The following is a 10686-nucleotide window of genomic DNA, read 5'->3' as shown; positions in this document are numbered from 1 at the left end:
CACTAAGACTGGCTCTGAGGCTCAGTGGTTAAGGTAGAAGTCAGGCAGAGCAATAGTGATAGGAGATTTGATAGCTAGGGGGATGGACAGGAGATTCTGTGGCCGCGAAAGAGACACCAGGATGGTGCATTGCCTCCCGAGTGCCATGGTCAAGAATGTCTCAGAGTGGCTGCAGAACAATCTCAAGGGGGAGGGTGAGCAGCCAGAAGTTGTGGTGTACGTTGGCACTTTGCATTGGTATTTACCAAGGAGAAAGACGTGGAGGATAGGGAGGTCAGTGTGGAGCGTGCTAATATGTAAGGCATTTTGAGATAAAGAAGGAGGTGGTGTTATGTCTCTTAAAGAACATTAAGGTGGCTAAGTCCCCAGGGCCTGATGGGATATACCCCAGGTTATTGAGAGAGGCAAGAGATGAGATTGCTGGGGCCTTGACCAATATCTTCGTGTCCTCTCTAGCCACAGGTAAGGTCTCGGAGGACTGGTGAGTAGCTAATTTTGTTTCATTATTCAAGAAAGGAGACAAGGATAATACTGGAAACCATAGACCGGTGAGTGTCACGTCAGTGGTAGGGAAGTTACTGGAGAGGATTCTTAGGGATAGGATTTATGAGCATTTTGGAAAGCCATGGCCTAATGAGGGACAGTCAGCATGGCTTCGTGCAGGACAAGTCGTATCTTACTAACTTGATTGAGTCTTTCAAGGAGGTGACGCAGGTAATTGATGGAGGTAGATTTTAGTAAGGTGTTTGACAAGATCTCTCATGGGAGGCTCATCCAGAATATTAAGGTGCATGGCCATTTGGATTCAATTGGCTTGCCCATAGAAGACAGAGGGTAGTGGTCGATGGGACTTATTCTGGCTGGAGGTCTATGAATAGTGTCATTCCTCAGGGATCCATACTGGGACCTCTGCTGACTATGATATATACAAATGACCTGAATGGGCGGGTTAGTAAGTTTGTAGACAATACAAAGATTGGTGGTGTTGTGGATAGCGTAGAAGATTGCCAAAGGATACAGCAGGATATAGATGGAGTTTAACCTGGCCAAATGTGAAGTGTTGCACCTTGGGAGATCAAATGTAAAGGGACAGTACACTGTTAATGGCAAGATCCTTAATAGTGTTGATGTACAGAGGGATCTTGGGGTCCAAGTCCCTGAAAGTGGCTGCACAGGTTGATACGGTGGTAAAGAAGGCGTACGGCATGCTTGCCTTTATTAATCGAGGAAATGAGTTCAAGGTTCAGGAAATTATGTTGCAGCTTTATGAAACTCTGGTTAGGCCGCATCTGGAGTATTGCTTTCAATTCTGGTTGCCCCATCATAGGAAGGATGTGGAGGCTTTGGAGAGGGTGCAGAAGAGGTTTACCTGGATTAGAGGACATGTACTATAAGGAAAGGTTGGACAAACTTGGGTGGTTTATTCTGGAGCGGTGGAGGCTGAGGGGAGACCTGATAGAGATTTATAAGATTATGAGAGGCACAGATAGACAGCCAGTATCTTTTTCCCAGAACTTAAATGTCTAATACTGGAAGAGCATGCATTTAAGATGGGAGGGAGTAAGTCCAAAGGAAATGTGTGGGGCCAGGTTTTTACACAGAGAGTGGTGGGTGCCTGGAATGTGCTGCCAGGGGTGGTGGTGGAGGCAGATATAAGAGGCTTTCAGATAGGGGCATGGGTGTGCAGGAAATGGAGGGATATAGACATTGTGTAGGCAGAAGGGATTAGTTTAGTTGGGCATTCGATTACTAATTTAATTCGTATCGCACAACATCACGAGCTGAAGATCCTGTTCCTGTGCGGTACTGTTCTATGTTCTATGTTTCTTTTGACAACTTGGGATAAATTTAATTCAGGTTTTGTAATTTATGCACTTTCAAAGATACTAAACCCCTTTATATTTGGTCTGTTACCATATTTCTCCCACCCAACATTTCACACTTGTCCGTGTTAACTATAATAAATGTATCATTCCCTCTTTTGTGAAAGTATTCATGAACAACTTTACCCACATCCTCTGCCTCCACACACAGGTTACCTTTTGGTTCCTCTTTCCTGAACTACCCCTTGCTTGTTAAGTACATCCTTGGATTTCTTTTGGTTTTCATCGATATCCCCCATGTTGAGGATCCCACTTGCATTTCCCACTGACAGCACCTTACAGTGCAAAATTAAACAAACATACCAAGTCTAATAAAAAACTTTTAGCATCTGCCTTAAACTCTGTTGCAGCACATCTCCACATTGCTGATAAGACATGCTTGTTATAAATTTATATATCTCAGTATAAATTTATATATCTCAGTAACCTGTTACACATAATTCAAGCATGTGGCTTTGCAAGTTTATAACTGACATATAAACTTAAGTGCAGTGCGTGATTTGAGCATAGATATTGAATGTTATCTGTCTAATTATCTTCTCCTGAACACCATATTTGGTTTTGTTTACCCTGGTGGAAAAGGAAATTAACTAATATATTTTACAAATACTGAGGATGCTGAGAAACTGAAAATACAACAGAAAATTCCATAATATGTAGCTGGTCAGACAGCATCTACAGAGAGATATAACTTTTTAGGCTGATGGCCTCAGTTTTGTTGGTAAGTCATTTAGCTAAAACACTGACAACAGGGTTTTCTAAATGGATAGTGCAGTACAAGTGTTTCCAAAGCAGTTGAGCAAAATCACCTGGCTTGACGCGAATTTAAGTTTTTTTTGAAGCAGTCCTGTGCTTAAATCTTGAAAATCTAATGCTTTAGTTACCTGAGATGTGGACAAGTTTTTTTAAACGGTGTTCAGTGCTACAATAACAGGTTAGCAAATCATCTCGTTCCACAAAATTAATTTTGCAAATGTGCATTGTAAGTTTCATGCATAAATATTTCAAAGTCCAAGGGATTTTAATGTTTGAACCAATCTTTTAAAATGTTTTTGGTATTTCAGCTTTAAAAAAACTGCTTCTTAGTTTTCTGTCTGTGAAGAAAGAGGAAATTCTAACCAATGAAATTGTTAGATCTCTGTGTGGATATTTTGATATTTTGATGTGAATGTGGAAGGTATGATTAGTAACTTTGTGGATGAAATGAAAGTTAGTGGTGTTGCAGGTAGCGAGGAATGTTGCCTAAGGCTACAGCAGGATATAAATCAGATGGGCAGAATGTTGGCAGATAGAATTTAATCCTGACAAGTGTGATTTTGATTCATTTTGGGAAGTCAAATAGAGGTAGATCAATGTAAATGTTTTGGACACTAAGGAATGTTGATGAACAGAGGGACCTTGAGGTTCATGTCTATAGTTCCCTCAAAGTGGGAACACGGATAAATAGGGAGGTGAAGAAGGAATATAGCATTCTTACTTCTGTAAGTCAGGCCATAGAATATAAAAGCTGTGATGTTATGATGCAACTTTACAAAACACTGGTTAGGTCACATTTGGAGGCTGTGTGTGGAGTTCTGGTCGCCACACCATCGGAAAGATGTAACTGCACTGGAGAGAGTGCAGAGGAGGTTCATCAGGTTGTTGACTGGATTGAAGAACTTTAATTCTGGGGAGAGACCGGATAGGCTGGACTTGTTTCCCCTGGAGTGAAGGAAGCTGAGGGATGACCTGATATTTAAAATTCTAAGAGCTATAGACACGGTATATAGCAAGAATCTTTTTCCCAAGATGGGGGTATCAAAAACAAGAGGGCATAGGTTTAGGGTGGGAGGAAACATTTTTAAAGGGGATCTGAAGGGAGAGATTTTTTAATACAGTGAGGGGTTGATATCTGGAACTTGCTGCCAAAGGAGGTGGATACAAACACTACATTTAAGAGCATTTGGACAGGAACTTGAACAGGCGAGACAGAGAAGGATACAGACCCAACTCAGGATGAATGGAAATGGGTGAAAAAGTCATCATGGGCCATTTCTGAGCTGTACAACTCTATGATGTGACTCAGCTGGTCTTCAGAAGCACCATTGCTTCACCTCTGACCACAAATTCTGGGCCATGAACTTTTTTTCCATTTTCTGTTTACATTTTATATTTTAAAATATTTAATTATGTACATTTCTTCTCTACATAGCTTTAGTTGATGTGATTATGCTATTATCAAGTTACTGTGTGAACATTTTTCTGTTATAAAAATGGGGAAGAGCTTCTAGTATCCTCCGGTAGTTGTACTACATGCTGGTGATGGGGGTGTGGAATATTGCTTGTCTCTCCCAGATCTTTCACCTAAACTACAGGGAAACCGCTGTTCCCAATGCAAACCATGGGTATCTGCTTCTCAGTTTAGCCGCACACAGATATCAAATTAAATAGTATAAAGAAACGATTGCAGGATTTTATCATTTTAAAGTAATGTGCACCGCCCCAACTATCCATGGCAATGCTATGGGCTATTAGCATTTTATCAATAAACAATTGTCACAAAGAAAGAACTTGAATTGCGGGAGAATTGATATCCTAAAGCACCTTCCTGCTAACAAATTACTTTGGGAGTCGGCACATCATAAACTAATATGCACATGACGAGGCAAGCGAATTCTGTTGAGATCACCTCGTAATTAACCCATCTTCAAGAGAGAAATGATGGTCAGACCAACTGAAAGAAACCCCTTGTTCTTTGTCAGATGGTATCACCGGATCAACTGGTCCTCCAGGCAGTAGAAGCTTTAACTTGGGAATGTAATTCAAAAGACGGCAATTCCGAATGCTGCATTCACGCGACACTGCACTAAAGATTCAAACTTTAGACCTTGGGATGGACTTGAATTGCTAACCACCTAATTCAGAGGCAGGAGTGCTATTTGCGGAGCCGCTGCTCTTGGAACTGTATTACTGCAATGGGTTAAATTCTTGGCATAAGCAGGGTAATCCTTGAAAATCCAACATTGAACGCATGTTATTGCAGGGAGTTACATCAGCTAATTCCGGGCTAAATATGCAACATCATGGACCAGTAGCGATCTGAGTACGGTTAGGGACTGTGGACAAGCAACAAGCTGCCCAATGGCACTGAACAATACTGCATCTCGATTTAGCAATTGCTAATGAATTGTAAACTGTTTAATGTAAAATCTGAGTGGAAGCGCTAGTGCAAAAGTGTAATAAATTATACGTATATTAGGACTTTTCCCCTAACCCTCCACCAGAAACAAATCCTACTATGTATGGAAAATTGTTTTGCTCTATGATATTTCTGCCCTAGGTTTATGTATGTGTCCAAAACATATTGATTTTAAAAAGCCTTGTGTATCTACTTCCTCTCCTCTATCTATGGATTAACGAATTACTTGTTCCCCGAGCCTCTGGAGCTCACAGCTAAACCGATGGTTTGACTTTGGCAGTGAAATCTCTTGTACACAGATTGCTGGTCTTTCGCACACCTTGGGAGCAATGTTGCCTCTTCGACTGTCGGAGATGATAACGGATGACATTCCCTTCCGTGAAGAAAGACCTTCGGCCCCAAAGACAGAAGGATTCTAACCGCGAGAGAAGACATGAAGTGGGTTGGGATGGGTTTCCTTCCTCCAAATTTTAAACCGATTCAAGAGGTCAAACCAGGTGAGTTCTTGAACATAGAGGAAATGGGGTCTGTGCTGAGGAAGACTTGGCGGCGGTGATGAAGTACATTGATTGGAAAGTTCCACAGCGCATTGAAACAACCCGTTTGAAGGACTGCCACTTCCCTGGTCTCGGCTCTTGAGTTGTTGCTTGTTTACCAGCATTTTATCAACGGGGGAAATTGAAAATTTCACTCTACTAGGCAGGGTGATGTATCTGATTATATTGAATGATCTGTTAGAAAGCAGAAACTCGGAAGCATGTGAGGAACGTTAGAGGTTGAAATTTGGTAAAAATCGAGCACTTTGACGTCCGGCCGACATCAGTCTCCCCAAAAAGGACCGGGTCGGTAGAATCGGCCACCTTCAACTCACGGGGTCGAACCGCAGATCCCACCTGTCATGTTAATGCCGCGTTGAGTAGCTATCTTGTCCAATTCACTCCTTTGGACTCGTTTTTAGATTTAAAAAAATAGCGTAAACGTTGGAAAATTAGTTGACCACAGTTGACCAAAATCTACACCTGTCAAACCATTAATACTTACTCAGTTTAGTACTAAGAACTATGTGCTCAGGGGCAGTGCGTTGGGCAGGATTTTCTGGACACAACATTTGCAGTGAAGGCACTGGATGGGGAGGTGTGAAGTTGCCGACACAGGGTCCCATTAGGAGGATTGCTTCCCTCCTCGTCCCAAAGTGTGGCCTGCGTTGTAAAACTACAGACTACGCTGTGTATTTTGTCGAGGAATATCAACGTGTTGTGCCGAGTGCGATATAAAAGGTCTAAGTCTGAAGTAAAAGCGGAAATTTCTGAAGAAGAGATTAGATGTACACTTTTGCAACCCTGCTCTCTCAAACGTTGACTGACCGGTACTCTGGTTAAACCGATTTCTATACCTTCCCCACACTATATTTGCTTGCTTTGGGACAATATTTACTACTGTTACTTGCGCCCCAAGGATGCATGTGCCAAATCAGCCGCCTTCGGTTAAACGTCGTACATTATCTGAGCCCGTCTGAAGAAAAGTGGTCATCGATCTCCTTTTTACTGCCAGTGACCGAACTGTCGTCAGACTCGGCCCCGCGGGTTCCCTTTCACTCACCGTCTGTCCTGCCAAACGTGCCAAGTTTGTCTCCTTTGAAAAATATCCCCAACATTCACGGCAGCTGTTTGTAATAAAGAACCAAGCTTCCAAATCGCATCTAGTTCCTGGTATCTTGTTTCTCCGGCTCAATGTCTGTTAGCACATGAACCTAATAAATCAATAAACACGCATATTGCTTTCTGTGTTAATTAAACCGGAGACCTGAGGAAGAATGTTAATTTAGTATTTTCTAACTTGCGTCTCTGCTGCTAAGTGGCAAGGTTTCCTCATTGTTGACCAGGGATGGTGTGTTCTTCATTAGCACCTGAGCTGGCATCTTCCCAACCCTGGGATTGGGAGTGCGGACGGCCATTTTTGTTTTAAACGGTCTTAGGTCACAAATACAGGTAGACCTGTCAGGGACGCACACTTCCCAGTCAAACGCATGCATATCCTTCAACAGAGAACGTATGCCCACCACAGATAACTACAGATGGACACGTCAAGCACAAATACCGGTATACACGGAACGGATAATCACAGGTATACACGTCACGTAGAGTTACAGGTTAAGTGAAACACAAGTGTGCCCATCGTGGACAAATACATTATAAAGAGGCTGTTAGACCGTCGTGGACGAATACAAGTATAAAAGAAAAACAATACTGGTATGTTTATCACATAGATGCAGATAAGACATCATAGGCAAACATAACAGGCAAACATAGCAGAGAATTACTGATACGGCCACAATAAGACATAAATATATTATAAAAGCCCAACATATAGACAAGTATGTTCATAGTCAAATAGACATGTTCTCACAATAGACAAATAATTGCATTCCCATCACAAATAAACGTATACCCGTCACAAGCAAATACGGGTAACACCTTCACAGACAAGTACAGGTAATTTAGGTACACTTCTTACGTGACACAGATGCACTCAATACAGCCAACTACGAATATACCAGCAGCGGTAGAGGTCAGCTGCACAAGTCACACAGGAACACAGGTGCACCAGTATGTATCCGTAGACAGGTGAATACAGGTACACACTCCATGAACAGATAAATATATAGCCGACAAAGATAAATGCTGATATACCTGTGCCAACGAAATTCAGGTACACTCAAAGGCAAATGCAGGTAATCTTTGGAGACACAAGAGACTGCAGATGCTGGGATCTGGAGCAAAACAGAAACAATCTGCTGGAGGAACTCAGCAGGTCGAGCAGCATCTGTGGGGGGAAAGGAACCGTCGACGTTTCGAGTCGAGCCCCTGCATCAGGACTGGTAAACCTTTCGCAGATGTATACCGGGTATTCGCAACAGACAAACACATTTCAAACCATTGCGGACAAATAAAGGGTAACACCGTCAAATCCAGGTGTAACCCTCACAGACAAACCCAGGCACACTGTACACAGGCAAACACCGGCTCGCTAGGAATGAACAAATATAATTACATCCCTAAAAAATGCAGGTGTCTTGTCATAGACAAATTCCGGTGCATTGACATATCCAATCAACGGTATACCCTTAACAAATATGCCACCCCATAAAAGACAAATGTAGGCATACACATCAGATATGACTTCTAAAATATCCGCAATAGATTAACCCTTAATAAATACAACAGACACATAAAACTCCATCCATTAAAGTCAAATATATTGTTAAGTAGAAAGAATTACTCTACATTTCTTTTGATTTTTAAAACACACTATTAATTAAAGGCTTTTCGAAGTTATTTATATCGAAGAATGATATGAAAAAGATGAATGAACCATTTGTTTTATTAATCTGTGCTCAGAGATTGACGGGAGGATAATCATTCACACCCAGGGAATTATCACTAGCTTTGTTGATATGCATTATCCCGCGTCGTTCTAAACAGAACAAGAAAAACGCGTAAGGACTGCAGTACTAATTCTACATCAAAACCAAAGCATAGATGTCATGCTATTTATTCGTTGAATGTTAGATCACGGTGGTTTGGCATGTTTTATCCAAGTACACAATAATTGTCAGTAATGAGATTTAAAGAATCGTACTTTGGAAGGAAAGTGATGCATTTTGAGAGAAGTTTAAAAGATTCCTGTTGCTCACTGAAACAGTTGACCATTTCAGAGGCTTAAATTCTGTGAGCATTTTTATCACTAATTTGAAGGGCACGGTTCTCAATTTTTTTTCAGTGACCGTCCAGTTGAAACTGTGATTCGCTGCTTCTGAAAACACCGCTTTCTTCTTTTAAGATTTCACCACGATGAGGATGCAGTAAATGCTTGTATCCCTTTTGAGAGGCATTTTCATACAACTGAGCGGTGTTATAATAAGCCTACCGACCATCAATCCAATGCTACCACTTGATAAATTGCTCTGAAAGAATTCAGTATAGTTTATAATTGGTAGTTATTGGACCCATTCTGCGACTGCCTGTACAATGGTAACCAATACATTGTCTTTATTATCGCCCGAATTTATTTTTTAATCATAACCCCAACCAAACACAACCCAGAGCTGAAACGTTCTCACAATGCTCCCAAGAGCCAAATACAATTAGCATTTTCTTGTTCTCTTGTGGGACGAAGGGGTGAGACGGAAGAGTTAAGGTATCACTTTTCGATCGCTGATTCGCTGGTTTTGTTTCATATTTTCCAGGTTTAATCTCGCTTTGTCCTTGTCGCTTTGTCTGGGATAAAACTCGAATTATTGAAATGGGAGTTCTCTTTACAAAAGGCGTCTAAGGATGAGTCCGTCTGTGCACCTTGGTACCAAGAGTGATGCGAAGGTTCGGTTACAATGCATTGAGAAGAAAACAGTGAGTATTATATACAACATGGTTTAACTGGCCTCAAATAGTCACCGAATGGAATGGTTCTTTAAAACACAGTCACATACCTGAGATGTCCCGTTTTTGGCCTGAATCGGGCGGGTTATATAGCTTTTTTCGGCCAGAGACCTCCCTCATTTGGTTGTTAAAAGAGGACACGTGCCTGAGTGGCAATCTCACTATTGGCTTTTCAGGAAACAAGGTCACAGAACCTGAAATCTCACTGGGTATTCGGCTAATTAAAGAAAGGGGGCAGGTTAAAAGCTGAGGACAAAAAAAGTCTAGCTTCCGAGTGGGAGTTGTGGACGAAAGGAGTTTCATTTTTACCTGAGTTTCTGTGCCGCTCTAATAAACCAGGAAAATGGTAAGCAAAAGTCATTAAATTAATGTTTCCAGTCTGTTGTTTCATTTATTACAGCATCACGCTGAACTCATCCAGGTTGTATGAAATCGCTCCTGTGGCGTATATAATAATATACAGTTATATATATATATATTAAATAGTGAAAGATACGTGACTATGCACAAACCTAAATATTCAGATATTATTTTAAAAATATCATGGCGAAGGTTCAGAAGCTACTTTTGAATAAAAAGATTTTCAGTAGACGAGCATTATTCGGCATTCAAACTGAACAAGCAGACGGAAAGGAATTTAGCGGCAACAAACAGTGATGGGCGCCTAGCGCTCACCTCAACACGGAGAAGGTCGTATTACCTGCAATCAGGTTCCGTACAACCATCTGATGACATTATAGCAGAAAGTCGACGGCTGATTTTTCAACAGAGTAGCTTTGTTGTACTTTTTTACGAAAAGAAAACTTTGAAATTTCAAGTATGCGTGATGTAGGATGTTTGTAAAATTTGCAAATCAGTTTAAAAGTAGATACGTTTAAGAGGTACAGTCAACAAACATTACAAGGAAATTTATTTAAATGTTTTCTCAACAATTTGATAGCTACAAAGGAAAACGCTACCAGAGAAAACAAAGTCTTCAGCTTAGCACAGCCTCCAAAATCAGCATTGCTACTTTCAAAGCCCTAGCAGCATGATAAAATGAAAATAATTAAAAAAAAGTAAACGATTCCTTGGTGTTTGCTGTGAATCTCACTGTGAATTGTTAGAGCTCCAGCCGACCTGTTGTACGTGCAAGAGCAACCGAAACAGATAAAAAGTCTAAGATTCGCGTTATAAATAGAGTGAAACG

The sequence above is a fragment of the Pristis pectinata genome, chromosome 16, assembly GCF_009764475.1.
Source record: "Pristis pectinata isolate sPriPec2 chromosome 16, sPriPec2.1.pri, whole genome shotgun sequence".
Lineage (NCBI taxonomy): Eukaryota > Metazoa > Chordata > Chondrichthyes > Rhinopristiformes > Pristidae > Pristis > Pristis pectinata.
This window is presented reverse-complemented; position numbering follows the sequence as displayed.